We start from the raw sequence: 7,244 nt of genomic DNA, 5'->3' as shown, positions 1-7,244 counted from the left end.
CCTTGAGGGACATGTAAACTGATGTAAGGAACAAAGAGAGACAGAATGTGAAAGCGGTTGTGAAAATGACTTTTTACTTCTTCTCTGTCTAGAGACACTAGAGCTTAGCTTTTATTTTTCAACAGAATCATCAAGTTATAAGAACAAATCTCTGGATCTTCAGTGTGATAGACCCAGTGTTAATAAATTAAAATAATTTTTAAATTGGGTAAAGTCAATCCAGTTAATTTAATTGCTTATTAAAGGAAAACATCAACTTCTCCCTTTATTATTAAACTGTCTTAAAACTTATATTAAGTAATTATCTGAAGTAATATGAGGTCTACCGGACTTAATGATTTGAACAGTCAAATTTGATTAGAAAATGTCATGAATTACTTGAGTCCTTCCAGCCACCACAACTTTTCCACAGATAAACCTCTCAATCCTAAACTGAGGGTGTGGAAAGAAGAATGGAAGATAAGTCGATTCATCCAAAAGTATTCTTCTGCTTGCCTGGATCCAATGAGTACAAAATGAGATAGTTCTAGACAAGTCACATGAGAAGAGGCTACTCCTGGTAAGAATGGGTCTATTAATTTCATATTGCCGTTACACCAAATTGCCACAAACTTAGTTCGTGGTTTAAAACAGTCAAGATTTGTCATCTTAAGGTTCTGTATACCAGAATTCTTACTGGACTTAAAATCCAGGTGTCTGCAGGACTGGGATGCTTCTGGGTACTTTGGAAAATAATCCATTTCCTTGTCTGTCCAGCTTCTAGACCTGCCTGCATTTCTTGGCTTGTGGCCCTGTGCCTTTATCGTGAGGGCCAATCATGTAGCATCTTCAAGTCTCTCACTCTCTCTTTCTCTGTCTCCATCTCTGTCTCTCTCTCTTCTGCCTCCCTCTTCCACTTATCAGGACCCTGATACAACCAGCCTTCACCACAGAAATACAATTGCCTCATGCTGTCCCTTTCACCCCTGTGACCAGCCATTCCTTATCGCAGTCTTCCTGCATCCCCTAACATCACGTATTGGTAACCACAGTTGGTTAGGCTGCTTTAATTTAGTGTGCTCTCATTTAGATGAATGACCATTTTATTGTATTCCATTATCACCCAAGAAATCTTATCCACCAGGAAACAGATTTATCCGAGCTGAAATTTGTTTCATCATCTGATCTTTTGGCTAACCCACACTCTTGTAACGATGTCTTTGTTCATACCACCCATACCATATAATTTGTACTATTCATGGAACTATCTGGCTGAATTCTCGGTCTTCATTTTCATTTTGCTACATGTATAGTTGCTTCCAATGTCTGTGTATATAGCGACACATAATAATATCTGGATGTATACAGATGCTCACAATATCTGGGTATGTGGACAGACATGCACAGTATCTGAATATGTATACAGATATACATGTAGAAATTTATATAGTGTATGGAGGTAAATATTTGGCAAAAACACACTCACTTAAGGGAAGACTGATATCCAGTGCTTGTACTGTCTGTTCAGAAAGTTTGGAAGATGAGTTACGTGGAACCAGTTGTGGTAAAATTATGTGGATAGTTGTCTCAAAAGACATGGGTAGACAGAAGACCATGCTGTCTATATAAATACCAAATCTTGGTCTCTGAGACCCAGATAGGTCTCACTGGTAGAAGGTAAATCTTATCACGAGATCTGAAGAATATTTAAACACCAGTGAATCAGCTCCTAGAAGTAAGATCACCAGTAACATCACTACTGGTGAATTAATGGTAGACGCTAGATGTTATTTTACCATGGACATAATCTCTTAATATAAACCATGTTGTAAAAGAAATAAGCCCATAAGCATTATATTCAGATTCAATAAATAGTAATTTTTTTATGTTCATGTTTGGTAAATAATTTGACAAATCTCCTACCAGAATCCCATGGAATTCCAAATAAATCAGTAGATTTCAGTTTAGCTGTTTAGTACTTGTAATGAATTCTTAATGTCTAACAGCATCTACTGTTTACATTTGCCTGGGGTCTCTAAAACTTTATGAGATGAAATGATTTTTCTGGTCCGTGGTGTATGGTTGTCATAGAATTAAAGTGTTTCATGAATTTCATATTTGAGCAAATGACTTCCACTCTTCAGTCTCTTATGGGAAAGGAGAAGGAGGTGGAGTTGCATTTAATGGTCTGCTGTCTTGTCTAGATTGAATTTGTTATGAATCACATGGGTCTCAGTTGTACTCTCATGCGTCCTTAAAACAAACCACAAATTCTATGGGACACATATTTTGTTCTTTGCTGAACACTGAGTATATAAATGATGATTTAAGGGGCATGAAACTGAAGTCGGTATAAGGCTACAAACAGTATGTTAATTTTGCTGAGAAACATAAAAGAAAGCTTGTTTTGAATATTCTTAAAAGTTTAATAAGAGTGCCTTTCAAGCCACTATAGAAAAGAGGCTCACAGGAAAATAGATATGGATCCCTTAGCTTTTGCTCAAATGTACCCAGATTTCCAATTATAAAATTCGTGTAAAGTCAATGATTTTCTCCTTTTAGGATCACTTAAAACAAGTGGTAAGAGTTATACTGTTATTTAAATGGGGAACATTCATGTGTCTCGAAAGGATTTCTGTCTAAACCTGGGAGACTGCAAAACTCACGCGTGATTCTATTTGAACACTTTGGGGTATTCATCAGAAGAAATCAAAACAGCAGAGAGGAGTGAGCTGGCTGACTGGCCTCAAGGGAACAGTGGCTCATTAAGCTTTTCTAGAAACTCAGATTAACTAAGTTCATTCAGCCTCCACTGAGGTCCTATTAGGATTATACTTGGCTCTAGCCACTGGGGATACAGTGCTGGATATGGTAGGCAATGTCCCTGCCTGATGGCATTTATCTTCTTTGGGGTGACAGACAAAACTCATAAACAAATTGATACGTAATATATTGTCACAGAGTTATTTATAAGCGCTGTGAGGAAAAATCAAGCAAGGTCAGGGCCCAAAACGATAAAAATGTCACCTAACTGCCCCAGGTTTACTTTTCCTCACAAGGAACTTTATGATTTCTTTTTGCACAGGAATTTAAAGTAGCTTATAAAAATACACAAGGCTCAGAATAATTCCTTAAATATTTGAGGAAGTTGGGCACGAGGTCAGAAAACTATTACATCCTGGGGTTAAATTAGATCATGGAAATGTAAACCTTATAGTCTGGTACGGTGGCTGCACAGGAGCCATAAACTTGGCACTGAACCTGTTGTTTCAAGCAAAGAGAACTATTCAAGCATTTCCTTAGATTGGCTATCGCCAAAACATGAATACCATCTAGGGGTTCATGTGGACATTTTACCAGCCCAGAAAGACTTTCTGGTATGGAAAGGATCCCGTGTCCTAGAGTGGGCGACTCTTTGATAGCCCTCATTGAAAGCCCTCATTGAAAGTAGTTGATCAACAACAACAACAACAACAACAAAAAAAAAAGAAAGTAGTTGATCACTTGAGACCAGTTGGCAAAGGTAATTAAAGATCACATTATTTCAGCCTGAGTGTTCATTTCTTCTTAGACTTGGGGTATGTATTTGTGCACGGTGTGTGTGTGTATGATGTGGGGGAATGTCTCAGATCTTTCTGAGAATTTAACGAAAGCTATGGACTCTGTGCCCTAAGTATGTCCACCCATAATTTGGCACACAGTATCAGGGCATCAAGGAGTTTCTGAAGACCAAGACAAAATCATTCCCCTCTCATTATAATATTACGAAAACAGGAAAAGGAGGCTTACTGTCGTAGGCTCTGATTAAAAAAAAATTAACATGCAAATATTATTTGGCCAGTTATTAATAGAACCATATACTTTGAAAATTAAGATCTTCTATGGAAAGGTAAGTAAGCAAGACACTGGCATCTCTAACAGTATGTTAACAGGTTGGACAAGCCAACTCTCATATTGCACCTAAGTCCATTGCCATTTATATCTATACTGTCTAGGTGTCTGCTTTTTCTTTTTATTTTATTCACTTTTATATTTTTAAGCAACCTGGAGAAGATTTCTGTGACAGTGTGATATCTGCTTGTCAGTATGATTTCATATCCCAGGAAACGGAATTAACTAGCTAACTAATAGAATAGAACGGAATACAGTTTAACAAAATCCCTCTAGTTTAGCCAAAATTGAAACTCAAATCTCAGAAAGTTCTGTCATGACAGTAAAGAAAAGAACACCAATATAGATGGATAAATCTCTTAATTGCAAAGCATCAGTTTTTAACCCTCAGGTTTGGCATCATTAGCAGGATTTCAAATAATTTCACCGATGGGGACTCATTTGACCAAGTCTACATTTATACACCTCACTTGTCTAAATAAAATCAAATGAATCTGAGTAAAAATGCTCATTGCGACATGGTATAACTTTACCCGTTATTTTTCAGCAGTTCATTTTCTCTTTGCTCTTGTTTTTCCATTTTCTTCCCCTTGGCATTCAAAACCCGTGTTGGAAGACAAAAAAGCAGATCATGGAGGAGTCATTAGTTACCATAAAAGACAAGCAAGGTCTCTGTGTGGGGCACACAAGTCTTTGGTACTCAAGTGTGGTACTGAGTTAACAAACTATAAATGCCTGCTTCTGTTTTAGAGCCCCACAATGGCAGTGCCCAGTAGGAGAGAAAAGTATATTTTCTAAAAGAACATAATTCTATTTAGTGTAAATCTCTCTTCAGGTACACTTGCATAAGTACTTGTTATATGTAAGTGGCTCTTTTGATATACAGTGGGTGTGTTTCTTGAAAGTTCAGTACCCATGAGACGTTTTTAACTCAAGCCCTGTTTTTCCAGATAATTTGAGAAGATGTTCAGAAAAGAAAACTTTTAATTGGTGACTTGCTAGTGGGCTGATCATTGCTTAAGAGAATCATACACTACACTCAAATAAACATATCATTAACGGCTACTAGGTCGGAATATTTGCTGGGGTTGCCCATGTGTGAAGCAGCATGCGGCAAATCATTGCCCAAGATTCAAGGTCTCTTCCCTCAAGACTGTTCATTTGGGCATGTACTTGGGGCACAGTTAAGTGTTCTGTCCCTTGGTATATTGAAATGTCATGGTTTCATCTTCCCAATCTTTAATTTGCTTATTAGAGCATAGAGTACAAATAGCATGTGTGGCATAGACAAGGATTAAATGAATTGATATACGTAACACACATGGAATACTTCTGTACATAGACGGCACTCACCACAGCTGGCAATTGTGAAGATCATATGTTTCCTCTCTGGCAAACATATGATGGCAGATTCGTAGATTTCTCTTCGTACCTCCATTCAGTTCTAGCTACTCTGAAGGATAGCATCCTATCTTTCTGATGGATCCCAATTTTGCACACCTGCTTTCACAAGTTTTTTGGGTTTTTTTTTTTTTTTTTGGTTTTGTTTGTCTGTTTGTTTGGTAGTCAACTGTAATAGTTAACTGTAACTGTAATTGTCGTTGCAAATGTGATGGGTCGTTCCTATGATGTTCTGGGATCCTACCTAAAATGCCTCCAGGATCTCTCTGCTCTTGTGCCTCCAAACTTTTTCCAGATCTATGAACAGTTCTTACTATGCTGGGAAGGTAACGCCCACAGCAAATCTCAACTGCTCCAGGATGAGAGTCTATATAGAAATTTCCCAACCTCTCCACTTTTGGAGAGACCCATTCTGAAACATATTCTACAAGGTTCTCAGTTCCAGGTAGGAATGAGCCTAGTTTCTCATACCCATCTCCAGTAAAATAATGCAGCTTAATTGGCATTTTCTGTCCCCATTCTTCCTGCTTCCTGGGATCATGTCTCAAATAAATTACCTGAGACTTTATCTCGGGCTGTTTGATGGCAGAATCCAACTTGACATGCAGAATATAGCTTATATTTTCACTCAGGCCGTCTCAACTGTAGTCTCCAAAAGTGGTGAAAATTCATCCCCTTATTTTCTTGTGTGCTGCAGTAACAAGGAGAAAAACTGGGGAATCTAATTTTATTTATATAGAAAATCCATAAACTTAAATACCTTTTCTTGAAATTTTTTATGAAGCTCCACATAATAAGTGAATTATCATTAATAAACACGTAGATATGTGAAAGATGCTTACTTCTTAATCTTATTAATCTTTCTTTCAAAGCAAAAGCCATATTTATAATTTTAATTATATCCTCACTTGTCTCTTTGCCAGGTTTGGGAGAGATATTGGGGCAGCTGTGACTTATGACCAATGAGTAATTTCATGTTGAAGCTGTGAATGAACAGAATCTATGGGAGAAATATAAATTGAAGGAAAGGAAAAGAAGATAAATTTTCATCCTGTGGCCAGGTTGATTGATCAATCACCCCAACCATGACTTCTGCTGTTCACCATTTGGCCAATTGAACTGAGCAGTAATAGCGCATATCTTGATTTAGGGCTAGACAGTTCAAATCTCAGCTAAGCCTCCTCTACAAAATCAGTTTGTGTTGTTCTGTAGGCATTTTTACATATCCTGTGTCTGTCGTTCTGCCTATCTTTGGCTATTATGAATGCTTTATTTAACTTTTTCCTTGGAGGGGTATGCATGAGATTGGTAGTTATTTTTCAACAAGAAAATCAATTAAGATAAGGACTCATGCAACCTGATCCTCCCTTTATGGAAACTTCCATGCAACAATAATCCCTGAAGGGATGAATCTTAACCAATATGGCTTTCATCGTGCAAACTAACAGCTTGTAGATTGGATTCAGCTGGAAGATTTGTTGGTTCGGCCTGCCCAATGATGGTGATGATTTTAATTTTAATTACTTGTCATTTAAAAATCAAGGCGGTTTTTTTATGCCTATTTTATTTTTAGCTTAGTTTCAGGAGTTAATGGTGTTATATTAGTTTCAGGTGTACAATATACTGATTCAACAGTCCCATTTATTACTTAGTGCTCTTCAAGATGAGTGTACTCCTAATCCCCTTCACCCATTTCAACCATCTGTCCCATGCACCTCCCCTCTGGTAATCATCAGGTTAAATATCAAGGTGTTTTAAACAAAAATGAATATTTAGAGCTTGTAAAGCATTGGGCACTCTAGCAAATCCAAGTCTCTGTGTCTAGTATGGACACATAGGCTGCAGCTCAGTATCAAATATCCTTCATTTTGAGGTCATCATGCGCCTCCCCCCTCCCTGCCCCCCGCCAATACATGACCACTTCTTAGTCCTTGACTTTGTTTCCTTTGTTCATTTGCTTCACTCATTTATGC

General features: G+C 37.6%; 1 long non-coding RNA gene across 1 annotated transcript in view; it reads right to left on the bottom strand.

Annotated features, from left to right (window-relative positions):
* Window positions 1–3,501: 3,501 nt before the first annotated feature.
* Window positions 3,502–7,244, bottom strand: part of LOC131509926 (uncharacterized) — a 33,255-nt gene continuing 29,512 nt past the window's right edge. The window contains exon 4 of the long non-coding RNA XR_009260793.1: window positions 3,502–5,962. This is a non-coding gene — a long non-coding RNA (uncharacterized LOC131509926). The remainder of the gene's footprint in view (window positions 5,963–7,244) is intronic.

Source organism: Neofelis nebulosa, chromosome 4 (genome assembly GCF_028018385.1).
Source record: "Neofelis nebulosa isolate mNeoNeb1 chromosome 4, mNeoNeb1.pri, whole genome shotgun sequence".
Lineage (NCBI taxonomy): Eukaryota > Metazoa > Chordata > Mammalia > Carnivora > Felidae > Neofelis > Neofelis nebulosa.
The sequence above is the reverse complement of the archived record's forward strand: the minus strand, read 5'-3'. Positions and strand labels throughout refer to the sequence as shown.